This window comes from Rhinatrema bivittatum, chromosome 2 (genome assembly GCF_901001135.1).
Source record: "Rhinatrema bivittatum chromosome 2, aRhiBiv1.1, whole genome shotgun sequence".
Lineage (NCBI taxonomy): Eukaryota > Metazoa > Chordata > Amphibia > Gymnophiona > Rhinatrematidae > Rhinatrema > Rhinatrema bivittatum.
Window position 1 is genome coordinate 438,026,575 of NC_042616.1, and position 20,177 is coordinate 438,046,751.

Sequence of the window (20,177 nt, forward strand, 5' to 3'; positions counted from 1 at the left end):
CTTTTCTAATCATCTTCCAGCCCCTTCCTCTACCACCATTGTATCTCCCAACAGAATATGCTGATTTTTTATTCATACAGCATGTGGGAATATGTTTTTATTTGTTTTTTTTACTTATGCAAATAAAAACAGATTTACTTTTTTTTTTTTTTACTTTTCTACTGAGTCCATGGCTCATTTTGCCGGTATTTAAAGTTGATTAAGTCTAAGTAATTTGGGATTTAAAGCCCAACACTCACTGAATGCCCTCAAACTGCCCTTCTTAAAGCATGGTATCCAGAGAGGAGTGGCTGGGCATCACTCCTGGCCATTTTTCCCCTGGATCTGGGAAGTGATCCAGGGGCCAGGATAGGAACTCCCCAACCCTAGCACCTGACAAGGAACTGACACACTCCAGGCAGGCTCTGAGGCTAGAGCTCCAATACCAATCTTGGCCTAAGGCTAGACCGTGATGCTGAGACAAGGTTTCAGCCCTGGAGCCATGCTCAGGGTATTTTGGCCTGTGAAGGCCAGCAAGTTTACTGGAGGACTGATTTTATTTTAGCGGTTTGGGGTTTGTTTGTTTTTCTTGTTTAATATTTTTTTCAGTTTGGTAAATGAACTGAAACAAAACATTGCATGAACTAAATAAAAATGAAAAAAAAATGTAAACAAGAAACAAACTGAACATTTTTGGGCTGTGCATCTTTAATAAACACCAGATGGAGATAATCAAGAGGCAGTTTTGGCTTCAGGAGAAGTGAAGCCAGAGGAAATGCCTGAGGAGGAGGGGGTATTTAGACTTTCAGAGACAATGATTTGGCCATGGAAACTGGCTTCACAGAGATGTCCACTAGGGATGTGTAGAGGGACGGCATATGTTGCATTCGGTATTCGTCGGGGGGCAGATACGTTGCATTCAGCAAGGGGGGCCCCCGATACATTCATGCATTCATTCTTATTCATTTCCCGGCTAAAATTGAATTTACTACAACCCACCACCCTCCTGACCATGCCCAAGACTTACCAAAACTCCCTGGTGGTCCAGTGGGGGTCCGGGAGTGACCTCCTGCACTCGGGCCGTCGGCTGCCAGTATTCAAAATGGCACCGATAGCCTTTGCCCAACTATGTCACAGGGGCTACTGGTGCCATTGGTTGGCCCCTGTGAGATAGTGAGGGCAAAGGGTATAGGCGCCATTTTGAATACTGGCAGCCGACGGCCCGAGTGCAGGAGGTCACTCCCGGACCCCCGCTGGACCACCAGGGTTCTTTTGACATGACTTGGGGGACCCTCCTGACCCCCACAAGACTTGCCAAAAGTCCCTGGTGGTCCAGCGTGGGTCCGGGAGCAACCTCCTGCACTCAGACCGTCGGCTGCCAGTATTCAAAATGGCTCTGACAGCCTTTGCCCTTACTATGTTACAGGGGCTACCGGTGCCATTGGTCAGCTCCTGTCACATGGTAGGAGCACAAGATGGCGCCAGCCATCCATTGCTGTGAGTTGTCTCCAAGAAATCCATACCACTCTAGGCAGATGAATCCAACTGGTTGCAGGAGTGGTATGGAAGTATCTTCTTTAACCACCTTACTGCTACACCTTGTGGGGTAAAGACACTATTTTCAGAAATGTTAAAGCCTGAGATGCTCTATGTGAATGCCATTATACCAGAAAAAATTCTGGTATATCAGAATCATTAATTCCTAAATGTGTACATTCCAAATGCAGGGCCCAGTAAACAGTTTTTCAGATAAAAGTCAGCCTATCTTGACAGCTTGGAAGTTAATGAGGGTATGGTGCTTGGGGGTGATTTTTAACTGAACCCTTAAGGTCCTCGACAGAATAAACAGAGCCACATCTGCTCCCATTACCTACCTTAAGGGAATTGGTATCGCGCTTCTCTCTGGTTGATGTCTGGTAGGTCCAGCACCTTGAGACATTTGACACCTTTTTACCTCTGTAAGGGTGATAGAGGATATGGTATCCCAATCCCAAATCAAGCAGATCTATATATCAAGCCACAGAAATTCATTAGTTTACTCCAGTGCCATCATATTGGTGCCATTCATGGACCACAACAGTATGGCAGAGCACTGAGCCACTTACTGTCACTTTAACTAGCGAACCAAGGTTTTGTGATGTTGGTTCAGGAATTTTAGAGTAATTGGCATGGCTATGAGGTGAATTTCTCACTGAGTCAGTGGTAGAATATGGGGAAGATTCATCTCTAGATTCTCTGTCAAGAATATGCTAGAGGAACTAGCAGTAGGCACAAAGCTGGGATTGAGCAACTTGAGGGGAATTTACTCAGTCTTGAGAAATATTTGCTTATGCTCAGGGATAAAGGTATGCAGAGCTTGTACATTGAGAAGAAGTGCACCATCTAGGACCTAGTCAACCACTGGAACCAGCACATTTAAATCTTTAAGAAGATGGATGTTGGCTCACACTTCCTCTACAAATTAGAGAAGAGAAGGGAAGCCAAGAATCAGATAGCATGCCTGCTGTCTGTCTTCACTGATCTGGAGAGTATTTCATCCAGTGCTAAAGAATTCTATTCAATTCTCTTCTCTCCAGATCACACCAACCCAGACACGGATGGAGGTATCCGGCGAGGACTCATAGCAGCAACGTCTTGGACTGAACTTCGGGAACCCGGCATGATCGCCACACCTGACAGGTCATTCGAAGGAAGATGGAACTTCTTACCCAGCATGGAAAACAAATCTGAAAGTTATCCCGAAGTTGGACTGAGGACGTGCCACTAGGAGGTAAATCTGGAACCAGGAACAGGATCAAGACTGATGAAGGACGTAGAGAATCCTTGGCAACAACGGATGGAACTGTCCCAACGAGCGCCCTAGACACCCCAACTGGGATGGTTGCAGACCACTGCGCGCCCTATACAATGCAGCCGGGCTGGTCACAGACCATGCAGGGACAGAACGAGCGGAGCCTCGGAGACTTGGAACTCTGGACATCAGGAACTGGAACATCAGGACTTGGAACTTCAGGACTTGGAACAGACATCAGCAGAGACCAGGAACAAGACGATGAGGGATTCCATGATGAAGAGAGATGCCAGGCAGGAGCTGGAAGCAGAGAAGTCCTAGGGAGGACTAGCCCCTTGCCAAGGTGAAGGAGAAGTGATGACTGAACCCTTTTGTAGGGCTCTGCAGGAAACATGCAGGGAGGAGTCCACTGGTGGGACCCGGGGCATAACCGACCGCAGGCCCTTTAAGTTGAAGAGGGAGGCACGGCCTCACATCTAAAAAGGAAGCAGTAAGGAGTACAGGATCTTGGAGAGTGGCATCCCTGCCACTGAAGACACAGGAGCAGGGCTGGGCCGAGGAATAGGCCCCAGCATTGGAGGCGGCTTCCTGTTGCGGAGGCGGGGCTTCAGAGCGGCCTTTAGGCCGCATGGGACCGGCGTCATTGGCGGGCCCTCCACGGACCACAGTGGCAGTTCCATGCCACAAGGAAGGCTCCAGGATGGCCCAGCCACGAAGAGGAGGACAGCTGCGGCTTCCTGCCACCACAGTGGGAGAAGAGCAATAGCGGCCTCCAGCCACATGGAAACATGGCGGCAAGGCCCACCATGCAGGAGTGGAGCAAGAACAGCCCTCAGGCCGCGAGGTAAGTGCATGCTCACAGCTCAGCCTGTGAGCAGGAATGCAACAGCACCCCCCCTCAAAGGGGGTCCCCTCCTCTCCATTGGGAGGTCGGAAAACAGGCACAGGAAACTCATACGAGGAACCAGGAACTTGGAAGGACTCAGACAAGGACTTGGAACTTTGAAACACAGAAACCGGACACTGGAGATAAGAGTCTGTGTGCAGACACCTCCTGCTGGTTGAAAGAAACCCAGACAAAAAATTTCCCCCCCAAAAAATTCTTGGGTTCAAAGAATAGAAACTCCAGGAAAAAAATAATCCGGTACAAGGAAAGTCCCACTGGGCACATGGCCTTCGCCATCTGTTGTGGTAGCAATGGGGAGCGATCCCACTTCCGGGAGATGAAGTGTACCCAGGACGCATTGGCAATCTGTTGCTCACACAGGGCCTTAGCGATCTGTTGCACGCGGGAAGCCTAGACCACCTGTTGTGCGGGGACGTGAAGAGTGGAGTGTGCCCTTGGACCTCAGCGAACTGGGAGAGGAGCTCCGAGGAAGAACTGAGGCAGGTGAGAAGGAGCCTTGTCTGGGCAGAAACCAGAAGCCCAGGCCCCCAGTGACCTGCACGGCCTCCATGAGGCCAACCACGCAAGGATGGTCTCTGATTAGTTCTCCGAGCACTCCAAGCCCTTTCAGACCTGCTGCTGGGTAAAGGCAGAGGTGGCAGGCCGGACAGGAGGCAATGGTGGACGAAGACTCTGGAGCTGAGGAAGATGAAGACTCAGGAACTGACGAAGATGAAGACTCAGGCATGGGAAGAAAGGCAAGGCAAGAGAAGTAAAACTCAGGATGTAGTGTAATCCAGATAGCATGATAATTCACACAGCCGGAAAGGAGGCTCCAGTGGCCAGAATGGCCCTCAGGCTATCCACTGAGCACAATCTGCCAGAGGCTAGGTGATACCGGAGTCCAGGACATCGGAGATCTCAAGACCAGACATCTAGAGGTAGGATAAAATCAGACAAGTTAAAGTCTGGGGTTTCCAAGAGAGCGCAGATCCTCCTGCTGCTTGCGGACACTCAACCTAGAGCAGCTCAGAAGCGCAGGTCGGAAGACACCCCTCAGAGAGTCCAGGAACAGGAAGACAGACATCTGGAATTCAGAGAAGGAGGACATCAGGCCAAACAGATGGAGGTATCTGGCCAGGACTCATAGCAGCAACCTCTTGGACTGAATTTCGGCAACCCAACATGATTGCTGCACCTGACAGGTCATTCAGAGGAAGACTGAACTTCCTACCCAGCGTGGAAAATGAATCTGAAGGTTATCCTGAAGTTGGACTGAGGACATGCCACTAGGAGGTAAATCCAGAACCAGGAACTGGATCAAGACTGATGAAGGACGTAGAGAATCCTCGGCAAGGATGGATGAACTGTCCCAATGAGCGCCCTGCACAACACAGCCGGGCTGGTCACGGACCATGCAGGGACAGAACAAGCGGACCCTCAGAGACTTGGAACTTGGGACATCAGGAACTGGAACATCAGGACTTGGATCAGACATCAGCAGAGAACAGGAACAAGACGAAGAGGTATCCCATGATGAAGAGAGATGCTGGGCAGGAGCTGGAAGCAGCGAAGTCCTAGGGAGGACTAGCCTCTTGCCAAGGTAAAGTAGAAGTGACGACTGAACCCTTTCATAGGCCTCTGCAGGAAATGCTCAGGGAGGAGTCCACGGATGGGGCCCAGGGCATATCCTGCCATGGGCCCTTTAAATTGAAGAGAGAGGCACAGAAGGAGGAAGCAGGAAGGAGTGCAGGACCTTGGAGAGCAGTGTCCCTGCTGCTGAATATGCAGGAGCAAGGTTGGGCCGAGGCATAGGCTCGAGCGTCGGAGGTGGCTTCCTGCCGCGGAGGCAGGGCTTCAGAGCGGCCTCCAGGCCGCATGGGACCGGCGACAGACCATGACGGCAGCTCCATGCCACAAGGAAGGCTCCTGGGCAGCCCAGCCGCGAAGAGGAGGACAGCTGCGGCTTCCTGCCACCACAGTGGGAAGGGGAGCGACTGCGTCAAGGCCCGCCATGTAGGAGTGGAGCAAGAGTGGCCTCCAGGTCGTGAGGTAAGCGCCTGCTCGCATTTCAGCCTGAGAGCAGGAGCGCAACAACATGCTTTACAATAATCCCAATACCATATGACTGAAGGTGTCTTTTTATTTGCAGAGTTTTCCAGTTGGTACCACAGAAGTACATGTAAATAGTACACGTTTTAAGTTATATTTTTACTTTAGAACTCTGAATATTCTTTATCATGTAAAATATGTTGCTATAAATGCATATTTTTACAATTATTTGTGGGAACAGTGGAATCAGGAGTGTGTGCAAGGCTGTGAGGTTCATTTATGACACCTAATGCACCAGCTCTGGCTGCGCTGGCTCCACAAGACAAAGCAGGATTCCATCTGGAGCTGTGCTACTTTGGGTTATTGGCTCTCCCCAGTCTCAGCCAGGGCTTATATTTTTCTTTTTATAAGCCCAGAGAATAGTAGGGGGTACTTTCTTGTCCACTCTCCCCTGGAGACAGTAAGCAGAACAGATCCTGGGGAACCATAAAAGCAGCAAATGGTGTAGCCTGCAGTCAATGGGAATGCACTAGAGTGGTAGGAGGGTTGCGGAGAAGTGGAGGCAAGCTACAGGCACAGGTCGGAAGGGGGTAAGCCAAGAGGAAGTGCCTATGCAGTTTTGGGGAAGCTTCTGTCTGAGGTGACTGCATTGAGCTCTGAGAGAAGCAGCTGGCCCTGGAACCAGTGAGTCTCTTAGAGAATGAGATTGGGAAAGGGAGGGTTCTGCTACAGAATGGGGAAAGGCTGGCAGCAAGCAAGAACTTTACACCATGATGCAGCAGTGCTGGACTGGGGGCACTCACTGTGTGAGCACGTAAGCACTGCAGCAGTACAACAGTAGTATGTCAGAGTGAGTGAGACACACACACCCATATACACTTTGTCTGTGAGAGTATGTGTTTGGGGAGGGTGTCATTGTCTCTGATACACACACATACACACACACTCTCAGTGTGTGGGTTTGTTTTTGTGTCTGAGAATGAGTATGTGTCTTTGAGGGTGTTAGTGTGTTTTGGCCAATAAGGTTTCTGCAATCTAAAAAATGTTTTTGACTGAGCATGTGTGTCTGACACTAGCTGGCAGTGTCATTATTTGCAATTGGTTCAAAAACCAAACCATAAATCCAGAATGTATGTCTATAAGAGATATGTAGGGGGCACATCCAATTTGCATGGATAGAATGGGGTAGATTTTTAAAAAGTGCGCCTTCGCGTACTTTTGTTGGCGCACCAGGCGCAAACAAAAGTACGCTGGATTTTAGTAGATATGCGCGTAGCCGTGCGTATATGCTAAAATCCAGGATCGGCGCGCGCAAGGCTGCCGATTTTGTGCAGCCGGCGCGCGCCGAGCCGCATAGCCTGCCTCCGTTCCCTCCGAGGCCGCTCCGAAATCGGAGCGGCCTCGGAGGGAACTCGCTTTCGCCCTCCCCTCACCTACCCCTCTCTTCCTCTATCTAACCCACCCTCCCAGCCCTATCTAAACCCCCCCCTACCTTTGACGGGGGATTTACGCCTCCCGGAGGGAGAAGTAAATCCCCGCGCGCCAGCGGGCCGCTAGCGTGCCGCGACGCAACCTGGGGGCGATTCCGGAGGGCGCGGCCACGCCCCCGGACCGCCCCAGGCCGAAACCACGCCCCCAGGCCCGCCCCCGGGCCCACCACGTCCCGCCCCAAAACGCCGCGCCGATCAGCCCCACCCCCGACACGCCCCCGACACGCCCCCCTCGAAAAACCCCGGGACTTACGCGAGTCCTGGGGCTCTGCGCGCACCGGCAGGCCTATGGAAAATAGGCGCGCTGGCACGCAAGGCCCTGCTCGTGTAAATCCGGGCGGATTTACGCGAGCAGGGCTCTTAAAATCCGCCCCAATGGGTGCGGAAACTGTGCTCACATTATGGGGCGGATTTTAAAAGCCCTGCTCGCGTAAATCCGCCCGGATTTACGCGAGCAGAGCTTTGCGCGCCGGCGGGCCTATTTTACATAGGCGTGCCGGCGCGCGCAGAGCCCCGGGACTCACGTAAGTCCCGCGGTTTTTCGAGGGGGGCGTGTCGGGGGCATGTCGGGGGTGGGGTGGATCGGCGTGGCGTTTTGGGGCGGGATGCGGTGTTTCAGGGGCGGGGTTTCAGGCCGGGGTGGTCCGTGGGCGTGGCCACGCCCTCCGGAACTGCCCCCGGATCGCGTCTCCACGCGCCAGCAGCCCGCTGGCACGCGTGGATTTACGTCTCCCTCCGGGAGGCGTAAATCCAGGGATAAAGGTAGGGGGGGGGTTAGATAGGGCCGGGGGGGGGGGGGTTAGGTAGAGGAAGGGAGGGGAAGGTGAGGGGAGGGCGAAAGGGAGTTCCCTCCGAGGCCGCTCCGATTTCGGAGCGGCCTCGGAGGGAACGGAGACAGGCTGTGTGGCTCGGCGCGCGCCGGCTGCCCAAAATCGGCAGCCTTGCGCGCGCCGATCCAGGATTTTAGCAGATATGCGCGGCTACGCGCGTATCTACTAAAATCCAGCGTACTTTTGTTGGCGCCTGGTGCGCCAACAAAAGTACACGCTTGTGCTGTTTTATAAAGTCTATCCCATTATCTCTAGAATATGTTCAACTTTTTAGTTATTTAGGAAAGATGAAGTTTATTTTGAGGATATCTTGGCTCAATTCTGCTGAGTTCCAGAGATGATTTAGGTCTGGATTTATCAAAGTGCACTAAATATCCCATGAGAGAGAGAGAGAGAGAGAGAGAGAGAGAGAATGAGAATAGCCATAATGCATGTATACTAGGTAGGTATTTATATCTCTATAGGAGGCCCACCTAGTAACTCGAGGTGAGGTTTAGATATTAGTGTAGGGGTTAGGGGCCACTTTCACATTCAAAGTGAGATGTACGAACAGAACAGTTCTCTCTTCTGAAGATTTGATGACCTTCAGAATGAGGAAACTCACCCAAAGATGAGATTTGTGCAATGTTCTCTCAACCTAGCTTGATGTTACCCAGGTAGAGAGTCTATCAAGCTAGGTTGAGAGAACATTGCACAAATCTCAAATTATGAAGCCAGCCCACCTGGCCACAAATCCTGCACCTAACTCCTCCCCTTTTTCTAATTTGTATCGCACTATGCGTTATGGCGTTTTTGCATGCGTTAAGGGCGTTTTTTGCATACGAAAACACCTTAACGCATGCGAAAACACCATACAGCAGTTTGATAAATGATCCCCTTAGTGTGCTTTTGGGAGCTATTGACACATGCTGCAGAGAAAGCGCAAAAAGGCGTCAGACACCTCATGGACCAGTTTTGAAAAAATCCCCCAGGCTAATATTTTCCTGCAATCCACCTCTGGTTGGAGAGACAATTTTGTTGGGGGATGAAATTGCTGAGGAGGAGGGATAAAGAGACGCACACAAACAAATAGCTAGGATGCTGTTTTGGGAATGATTCTAAAACCACAAAAAAAGAAATATAAGAATCATGCATTGGCACAAATTTTACCACAGTTATCACTCCATTTCTGTATAATTTTTAAAGCTTGTTTAGTTCTATCTAGATTTTGACTGTCCAGTTTAATTAAAGAAAGTCTAAGTATAATTACAACTAGGCATATTTTGCATAATATGTATCTAGGAAACTCTCTGTACAGATCCAAGGAAATGGATCCCCTGAGCAGCTGAGATTGTTACTTGGCTGCAAGAGTGCCAAGAGTTCTTTTAATTAAATTGAACAATCTAAAATACACAACAGCATTAAGCAAGTTTTGAAATTTATAGAGGCAAAGGATCTCCCTATGTACCAGTTACCCCAGTGATATTTTCATTTCCTAAGAAGACTCCTTAAGATTTTGCGGTCAAAATGTTCAGCCCTTTTGACCCAAGTAAGAGATGAGTGAATGAAAGATGTACTCTCCCTATAGAGAGAACTGCAATATTTGTTAAGTTTATTTTTGTAGTAAGTTAGTTTTGCATTTTTTATTGCACTGGCAACAAACATTGATGTCCAAGCCAATGCACATCAGAATGAAAAGCATCATATATACATAGGAAGGGTAATTTTATAACTATGTGGATTGAGGGAAAGTCTGCAAGTAACTTTTACAAATAGACTTTCCCCACATTTTCAAAGCAATCTTAGGCCTGGGTTCATCATTCACTGCTGAATAATAAATCCAGCGAAAACAGGGGGTGGGCCTTCATAATACCACGGTGTCTTTGCTGCCGGCTTTCGCACCGAATAGCGCCACCGTGAACGGTGGTGCTATTCGGCATGCTAATGGCGACGGTAACCTTATCACTGCCAGTGAAGACACCACCAAGTCAGGCCCCTCACCACCAGGTCTCGAATTAGCATGCTATCGTACTTGAAAAGGGCCTTTTTGCGTGTGATACAGGCTTATCGCACGCGATACGGCCGTATCGCGTGCGATAAGCCTTTAGAAAATAACCCCGTTAAGCACATAAATCCACTTTGACAATTCTCAGGTTTGTTCCCTTCATCACACTGTGCATACTTTTCAAAGTAAAAAATTATGGAGGTAATTTTCAAAAGGAGTTATGCTCGTAAATGTAACTCAAATTGTAGCAATTTTCAAAAGCTACTCAAGTAGTGTGCAGTTATGTGAGTAAATCCCATGGACAATTCAAAGGCATACATTGAAGCAATTTTCAAAAGCTCACTTACTCATATAAATGCTTTCTAAAATCAGGCCCTATATGTATAAATTCTATTTCTTCCCCGAATCCACCCCCTGGAATGCCTTTTCCGAATGAGCATTAAAGTACATGAGAAATTGGATTAAGTGCATAGTATCATCCATTACCAGGGAGATTAAAGTATGCAAATAATCAGGTTACATGCATACTTTCATGCACACTTATCCCCGGGTTATGTTATAATAGCCATATATGCGCATGAACTACTTTGAAAATCAGGCCCATTACAAAATGCTGGTCTCAGAACTGAACAAATCGTCCACTTAGGCAGTTTAAAAGCCTTTCCTAAAGAGCCACATTTTTAAACCTTTTTTTGTAAAATCCTGAAAAAGGCATACCTCCTCAGGTAGTACATTCAGTTTTCTGATTTGCACTGGCTGACCATTTCATCCCATTAACTCCCTTGTCACGTATAAAGGAAGTGAATAGAGTGAGCCAATTAGCTTGTGCCATTTTGAAAATGATAGCCAGAGAGACAGGTGAGAGTGGATATGGCTTCTGCCAGAGGAAGACTGCCCCTCAGCTATTGTATAAGCTTGGTGGGACAAATATTTTTTGAAAACTTTTATAAACATCCTCAAGGAGGGAGATCCAAGATGGTGATTCTAGCAGTGGTTGCACTCTGAGTGATTCTCTGCGATCCTCCCTTTCACCCAGTTTTCTTACTTGATGTTTGCCTTGAAGATGGTGTTGTGCAAAATAATAGGCTGATGCAATAAAATTTAACCCACAGTTGGATGTGAGTTTTGCATGCGCTAGACTAACACCCGATGCAATAAGGGGATTAGTATGTCCAAAATGCATTTCCAAACACATAGCTAATAGCGCTCATGACATCCATGTACATAAGGCTATTACCCCCCAATACAAAAAATTTCTGTGCCCCCGACGTGCCCTTTTTAATACAGCAAATTTAATGCCAGCCCTGGAGCTGACATAAAGTCTTGCTGCGCATCAAGGGCTCAACTAAAAAACAAAAAAAAATACTGCTTCTTTGTGGTTCCTCTTATTTAGTATCATATTGCCTTAACCATGTTTGCACCATTGTCTGTGATTCCTGTCTCGCTGGTGTAGTTGCCAGCCCTCCAGGATCTGTCTGATGCATGCTGGAATATTGGCTGCAGTATGGGCATGGTCCGTCAGGTGGGTGTGCAGTAAAGCCCACCTCCACCCTGATACTTGTTCAGTAATAGAGCTGCTGCCTGCCCCTGCCTGAGCCAGGTCCCACCAGTATGCTGTCAGGGAGAGGTAAGAGTGTGCAGCATTCATGGCGGTCCAGATATCGCAGGAGAAATGCACACTCCCCTGTGCCTTAGCTAGCAGGGCTTAGATGTGACTGCAACACTGCTCGTACAGGCTGGGGATGACCTTTCTGCTAAATGTGGTTCTGGAGGGGACTTTGTAATTTGGAACTACGACCTTCAGAAAATGCTTGAAACCCACATTCTCCACTAACTGCAAGGGCTAGTCATCAAGGGCAATCATTTCCCCAAAGCTCCTGGTTACAACTTTTGAGGCCACATGCCTCCTACCTTGGGATATCATTACCGCACTCCATCCCATTTCCTCCATGGTGGGTTGTCACTTTTGCCACATGTCAGGGGGTTGCTGGCCTGCCGCCTGACAGCTAGAAGGGGATGAGGGCATGGGCTGACTCTGCTGCTTTTGAATCACTTTACGCTGCTTGGAAGGGGTCCCCTGACTGGTATAGCCATCATCCCCCAGATAGCAGTACTGTTGTTGGGTTTTGCCTCTTCATATGATGCGTCATGCCAAAATTAGATAGATGTCCCATTTGCTTGCCTCTGCTAATAGCCCTGCCACAATAATTACACCAAGAAAAACGTGGGTCCTCCGTCACTTTAAAGTGGCTCCAGATCGGAGATGTATTTCATATTCCTCCCTTCTGTATAGCCTTGGGATTGGATGCTGGCACTGGAGCTGAAGTAGTGGGTGTACCCTGAGAAGCAATGCCAGGGGCCTCAGTCACACTCTGTGCCTGTTCTGACTGCTCTTCCTCCTCATCATCATCATCAGTTTCATCTCTCCCCAGCTGCGCTGAAGTGGAGGCTAACACAGGACTAACTGATCCTGCTAAAACTTCGTCAGCTATTACTTCTTCAATTTCTGATGAGAATCCCACACAAGATGATTCTTCATCGGAATCAGAAGCAAACAGTGCCTGTGCTACATTGTCAATGCTAAGTCGAGACTGCTGTCACACTGCTGCTTTTGGGTGTCACCATTTTGTCTTGCATGACTCAGCCTCCCCTTCCCTCACCTCCAAAACTACAAGGTCAGAAACAGGTGGTGGCGATGCATCATGTTTAGATTTCATTTTTTTCAGGATGGATCTGCCAGTGCCTGCCCCTCCAAAGAGTTTAGATTGCAACAGGTCCCTTTTTAACTTTAATGGGGGATTGGCACTAGTGCCTTTTGAAGTGCCTCCTCTGCCAGTCCCAATCACTCGACCACATGTAGCTTTTCCTGACATTATGGATTTAATGTCACTGCCTAGTGCCTTCTGGCTGCCCACGGGCACAGTGCCTTGATATACACTAATGTAATATGTGTGCACACACCGAGCTTGTAACTACAAAAGAAGCACACTGGGGATTTGGCTGCACAGACTGTCCCAATAATATACTTGAGTCTGCTAAACTGCCTGCCCACTGGCACAGTGCCTTTAAATGCACTAATGTAATGTGTGTGCACACACCGAGCTTGTAACTACAAAAGATGCCCACTAGGGATTTGGCTGCATACACAGACCACTGCTGTCCCAGTATACTTGAGTCTGCTAAACTGCTTGCCCACTGGCACTAATGCCCAGTGCACAGAGAGACTGAGTGAGTTCAATTAAACAAATGCAGTTAACAAAAAAGTTGGAATTGTTGGCACATCAGGAAAATTGATGAAATATATTTTTCAATGGCAATTCTAGCAAACTAGCTAGAAATTGAATATATCTCTCGCACCCACAACACCCAAATGGTGCTTGCAACCTACCGCAGAGGGTGAATTAAACAAAATGTCACTGCTAGCAGCTTCTCTCCCGGGCACAGAGAGACCATCTCAGAACAACTAAAAAAGTGCTTAAAAAAAAAAAAAAACAGGGCTAGCTGGCACTGCAGCCAAATGAAGCACAAATATCTTTTTCTATCTAAGTAACTAACCTATCTAGCAACTGAATACAGATTTGAAAACTCAAACTAGCTCTGAGTGCATCCATGTTCCGCAGAAACAGACCACCTCCCAGCCTCCGCAGATCACCCCTGCAAATAAAGTGCGTGGCATGCCGCGTGCTTAAGTAAATATAGTGCTGGGTCATCAGGAAAAGCTTCACCGACCAATGAGTGAGAGCACAATTGGCTGCATTGCAAATATTCTTATCGTTGATATGTTGCATTCTGGTCTCCTTGCCAACCTGTCCAACCCACTCTGACAGGGCTGTGAGATCACTGATGACTGATAGGAAAGTGCTGGTTTTTGGCTATGGATACACCCAAATGGTGTTCTTTGATTTGAAATGGCTGCTAAGAAAAGCGTGCGCCGCCAAACATATGGAATGGATGATATGTTATATTCATGGGGAATCGCAATACATTTCTCGACCCCACAAATACAACAAATATAGACATATATGTTGCGGATTGCCAATACGTTGCAAACAAATGCACACCCCTACTGTCTCCATGGCCAACTCCTGCGTTGGAGAGAAGATGAAGGGGCATGCTGCGACATTCAATTTTCTTGGCCACCTGGAGAGCATATACCCACCTTTGGCTCACCATATCCCCTGCAAGCTCTAGATATGGGGCATGTTCATAGATGACCATCCTCCAGGTCTCGTTGGTGAAGCAGCTCCAGCTGTTCTAAACATATCACTCTCATCAGGGCTATCTAGAATGCCACAGGATGTGCAGATCCCCAGTGCATCTATACAATGGAGTGGATTGATTGTGTCCTCGGTCATCATCATTCCCATGCACTTTGATAGCATTTCCCTCCTATGGCCTGCCTTTAGAGTAACTAATATAGGGATCAAAGGCACAGCTCTCAAATGGTTTCACTCCTTCCTAAGCAACAGATTCTACAAAGTAAGGATAAACAACAAAGAATCGCATCCAATCCTTACAGAGCAAGGAGTCCCGCAAGGATCCTCACTTTCTCCCACCCTATTCAATATCTACCTCCTCCCTCTCTGCCACCTCCTCTCAAACCTCAAGCTTACCCATTACCTCTATGCAGACGACATTCAAATCCTTCTCCCGATTACAGAATCCCTTCAAAAAACCATCACTTACTGGAACGAATGCCTTCAGCCCATCAAGGAATTACTCTCAAGCCTCAACCTAGTATTGAATGCCAATAAAACTGAAATGCTCATTGTCTCTCAGGATCCACTCACAATCTCTTCTAGCTTCTCTCTACCAAACGCTAATAACATGTTCTCACCGGACGTCAGAAACCTTGGAGCATGGCTTGACAATCATCTTAACCTAAAAAAGTTCGTAAACAATACCACGAAGGACTGCTTTTACAAACTGCAAGTCCTCAAAAAACTTAAACCCCTCCTTTATTTCTCTGACTTCAGGCTAGTACTTCAATCCATAATATTTTCAAAGCTCGACTATTGCAACGCCCTGCTACTAGGTCTACCCAACAACACGATCAAACCATTACAGATGGTACAGAATTCTGCTGCCAGAATTCTAACAAGCACTAACAAAAAAGATCACATCACCCCAATCCTTAGTAATCTACATTGGCTTCCCATTAAACAAAGGATACTCTATAAGGTACTCACAATCATCCACAAAGCGACAAACAAAATAGCTCCCATCACGTTAAGCTTTCAACTCCAACCGCACACATCTTCCAGACCTATCAGAAGCGCTTACAAAGGATCACTGCATGCCCAACAAGTAAAATCATCTCTGAGCAAAAGAGCGCTATCCTTAGCAGGCCCCCACCAGTGGAACATGCTCCCCCCAAATCTAAGACTTGAACCCAATCATCAAGAGTTCAAAAAAAGGCTAAAGACTCTTCTTTTCCAACAAGCCTTCCCAGACTCACAATCCTACCAAGACGGAAAGTCTTCCAAATAAGAAGTATCCCCTAATTATGGTCACCATACCAAGTCCTACCTTCAGGACTCTGCAACTGGACAACAATCTTTGAGTTCTAAAAATTAATCTTATTTATATTTTCTTCCGCAACTGGACCACAATTTCTAAGTTCAAAATTCATTTTATCTTATTATTTATATTTGGCATGGTTAATATGTCACTATATCCAAGTTAAATATTTAAATTATATAGTTTATATTACATAATTTTATTAATTACCAGTAAAACTATTCTATATTATTTATTATCATTATGTTAAATTGTCATCCAGTTATAATGTTCTATATGTACCACTGTTCTATGTAAAGCCCCCTTATCTATGTTGGGCAGTTTATCGTTATATGTAAACCGGAGTGATTTATAGTCTCTATAAGAACCTCGGTATATAAAAATTAAAAATAAATAAATAAATAAATTATTGGTGCAACAACCACAGGCACCATAATGGGCACAGTTATCCTTGCTGTTCTTCTTACAGTCACAGGGATCACTCCCCACACACCAGGGATAGCTCAAGGGTAGCTCAACCAGTACTGAGTGGCAAATGCAAAAGCACATGTGAACAGTGGCTCAAATCGACCCTTGTCCCAGCTTATTCCCATTCTTGCTTTTCAGATCAAGTACAACCTCAGCTGGAGTTCACAAGTGGCCATGCAAAGAACAAAATAGACTCAGGAGAGCCATGGTAGCTGCCTCAACTGAGTGGCCATCTTCAATTGAAGCCCACCTCAGCATCCCTGCTGCACCAGGAAGACCCCTCGAGCAGCAAACTGATATGACATTGCAGAAAGACCTAGTGTCTAAGAATCAACTGAACAGTCCACATCGGCTCAAAGTAACAGTGAGCCTCTGGCACATGAGAGGTACAGGCAGCAGTTGAGGAGGCATTCCTCCAGGATTAGTCACCTTTGTTCCACCAGCATTTCATCCAGTTCCTTCACCTCAAGGAGATCCTCTTTCCAGGGAGAACAGCTCACCAAGTGATACTCCTCCTCTGATTACCCTAGGCTGTGGGACATCATTGAAAGAGCTTTGCACCACAGAAACAGGATATGGCATTACAGAGATGTCTTTCACCTTCTTCAGGATGCAGAAGACAGGGGCAAACTTGTGAGGAGAAGTGGAAAGAAGGAGTCCATCTGGCCTCCCCAGCATGATGTGGTTAATTGGATTAGGTCCTTTACCCACTTATCCACAGTGATTTGCATGGCAGACAACGCTCAAACATTTGCCTTATGGTCCTCCATGGATGCCATACTAGATGCATACAAGCAATATGAGGACTTTGCATGGCTTAACAATGATGAAGCCATACAGGGAAAATTGCCAGCATCCCTTAGGTATCTTGGAAAACCAACGATACTTACCTATGGCTCACCTTCATGTTGGAGCATGCAATCAATGCCAAGGCTTATGTGAGGCATGGGATGTGCTCCTTTTGGGCCACCTCTAACACTGTTTCATAGGCTAGAAGGAACTCAGCCTATCTGAACATCCAATGGTAATTTAATAGAAACAACTGTTAGCTCACTTATTTCTACTTCAGGCATATCTGCACTAAATGCATGGTGCCCCACTCATTCTCTAACTGGCCCAAGAGAAGTGGGACAAATTCATGAAAGTAAAGCTATGTAGCTTTCAAGAGCCCTGACCCCAGTTAGCTCAGTTAGTTGGAGTGCAAAAGAGCCGCAGTTGGTCTTGACACTGTTGTCCAGCGTTCAGGCCAGCTTCAGAATATCTTATAGTGGACCATCTAATGGGAGGGACCCCTCTGAACTCCGGGTCAGTTAGCCACTTTGCAGACATTATCAGAGGCAAGTTAGAAAGAGAAATCCAGCTGAGTCACATTTTGTCTCTTGTTCAGCACCAGGCCTTTCACTAACATGATGGTTTCCCTACTAGCATTGGTTCCAAAAAGGAGCCAGGGAAGTATAGGTTGATACACAAACTGTCCTATTCTGAAGGCTTCTCAGTGAATGCCTTCATTCCTCAAGAGGAGTGCACAGTACACTATACTTCCTTTGACAGCACCCTGAAATTATTGAGAGACTGCAGACAGACATGGTGCCCTCATGCAAAAGTGGACATTAGTCAGCCTTCTGCCTGTTGCCCATCTACCCTGACAGCTTTGCTCTCTTAGGTTTCTATTTTGAGGGACCATATTATTTTGATAGGTGTATGCCAATGGGGTACTCTATTTCAGGTGCCTATTTCAAAATATTCAGCTCATTCCTGCACTTGGTGGCTGTGCAACAAGGGGGAGTTTACAATATCATTCATTATTTGGGAGATTTCCTATTTATTGGCCTGGGTGGCACATCAGAATGTCTTCAGCTGTTTTAGTTGTTCCACAAGGTGGTAGAGAAGCTTGGAATTCCTTTTCCTGTGGACATTATCACATTTTGGAGCATTGAACTTGATTTGGAATTCATATTGTCCAGGTTGCCACAAGACCAACTCGACTCTATGTGCTCACTGATAAGACATATAGCTCAGGTGTCCAAGATCACTCTGAGTGCATGCGGTCTCTGATCAGCAGCTTGGCATTTGCTACCACTATCATTTCCATTAGCCATGTATTCCTCAGATGCCTTATTTAGTAAAGGGGAGGTGTGCTGCATGACCATCACCTCATTTGTGACAGTAGGGTTATCAAGGAGGAATTGTTTATTTGATCCCATTGCTTGGAGGACTTTAATGGAGTGACATTATGGCTTTCCCCTCTGGTCTCATTGCTAACTTGGAGCTTTTCTAAAAAAAGGGCAGGAGTCATCGGTTTTAGGATGTACTTTCAAGGGGCATGGTGTGCTCCCACATGACCTTCAGATTAGGTAGAACGTGATCAAACCCAAATCATTACTTTCCTAGAGTTATTTCCCATTGTAGTAGTTCTGCATGTTTGGAGCAGAAGTCTAAATAACAGGAGGGTAGTGTTTTGGAACAACATGGCAGTGGTCAAGACAATCAATACCCAGTTAGCTATATGCTCTTTAATGGCCAATCTCCTAAAGGAATTTATACTTGCTTGCTTGTATTTGAATGTTACTGCTAGCTTGCAACAAGAATTCTGATTCTCTTTCTCATTGCAAATGGTCCTGATTCAGGGAGTTGGCACTGAAAGCAGTCTTGTTAAGGCTATCAATGGTCCTTTGGAGTGAACATGCATGGAACATACTGTGATGATTCCTTTTCTTATGTGTCTTTAAAAAAATTTGCATTGTTTGGGTTATGGAGTATTCCTACATCTCCAAAGCAGAGAAGGCAGCACAGTTCCCCTTTTTTTTGAAGGACATGGAGTGAGATTGAGAGTGCAATGGTTTGGCAGGTCTGGTATGCTCAGTTAGAACTTGTTCCTTTTTTTTGACAACGGTTGATGGATTTGGCCCACCCAGAGTGATTACTCTAATGTCTTGGTTATTTATCTCAGAGGGAACACTCCACCTGTCAACACCTACTGAAAACCATGATCTGCATCCTGGCACTCATTTCTTCCTGGATGTGGCACTCCCTTATTGTCTGTTTAGAAATCATTCTTTGCTTTGAATTTGCACAATCCAGGCAATGGACAAGGGGATGGCCAAAAGTAATAGTCAAAAGGGTAAAGTTGTTGATTTGTTAGGCAAGTGGCATGTCTGCCATAACTGGGTGGTTATCTCTTCAATCCAAGCTAATTGAAAGAGATATAATACATCTGTCAGCATCAGTGATGGGCATGGTATTGTCGTTGAATTCCTTGTGAAAGATTTTGATGTGCCTCTTATCTGGATCCTGTTAGGCTGCAGTGCTTTCACAGATTTGGGGGTTCACCTCCTTTTCAAGAGTGCACACATGCTCCTTCAGGTGAGGGGGCTTACCTATGACAGGTGTATGAAAGTTTCTGGAAATGGGGGGATGGGTACTGGTTGATCTGCACAGGAGCCACAGATGGGCAACAAAGGGGCAAGGTCTTGCGATCCATGGTAGGCTTTGAAAAAGGGCCCCAGGCAAGGCTGAGCAGGGTGCATCTCCTCAAATCATCATGGAAACAGCTCCTGATTCAGGGCTGGTTCAGAATGTCCCCAATAGAGGTGAGGGATGGGGTGCTAGGAAGGTAAGGCTCCGCCCCTGTTACCTCTAATTTTCTTGTTATTAATAAAGCTATGGACAATTATATTTCAAATTGATCAGTGGACTTCTTGTGTATATCTGTGATTGGTCAATATGGCTCAATTGGGGTGGATGGAACATTGTTTTAGATGGATCCTGGATGCCACAGTTAAAGCTTACATGCACAGAAATTTGCATATACGCATGTAAGTAGTCTTACATATTCCCTATTTTATTAAAGTTGCAAATACACGTGTATTTTCACTTTTCTGCACATATGTACATGTGTGAAAAGGAGCATTCTGGGGCAGGGCATGTACGTTGATATGTTATTATACTTATACTTGGCTCTTCAGCCAAGCCTTCACAGATACATAAACCATTCCCAATCATAACTTGCCTTGGTCCAGCTCTGCTTTAAGAAATGCAAACCCCTCTCCAAGCAACACTTACATCTCACCCTCCTTTGGTCCTCAGTTACCAACACCCTGATGCAACCCTCCCGTAAATGCACCCTCACAATACTTCATTCTTACCCACAGAGGCCTCCTCCCTCCCACATTACTCC